Raw genomic sequence first — 392 nt, 5'->3', positions numbered from 1 at the left:
CCCCCGCACGCAACCTCAGCCGTGCAGGTCGTATTGCGTTATATTTTTTATACGACTATAGATTCTGTCTTGGGAGTCCTGGAAAAGTCACGGTGCGATTGGCCATGCAGTAGTCTCTTTGGCAGTTACTGTGCCAAATGCTTACCCCAAAACATTATTCTGTATCTACCGGGACTGAACTCGGACGGCGCTGAGTCGGCTGGAGCAGACTTCGCAACGGCACGGTGACTCGTTGGCCTGAGCTCATTCATCGGTGCATCGATGGAGTGCCTCCATCACTTAATCAAACATTTAGCATGTTTGTTTCTCATAAATTAACACCCTACTTGATCAGACTCTACAGCGTCACACAAAAGCTTCGCGCCACATTTTAACCTTGTGGATCTACTACT

The sequence above is a fragment of the Protomyctophum parallelum genome (assembly GCF_964188405.1).
Source record: "Protomyctophum parallelum genome assembly, chromosome: 13".
Lineage (NCBI taxonomy): Eukaryota > Metazoa > Chordata > Actinopteri > Myctophiformes > Myctophidae > Protomyctophum > Protomyctophum parallelum.
Note: the sequence above shows the minus strand (reverse complement) of the source record.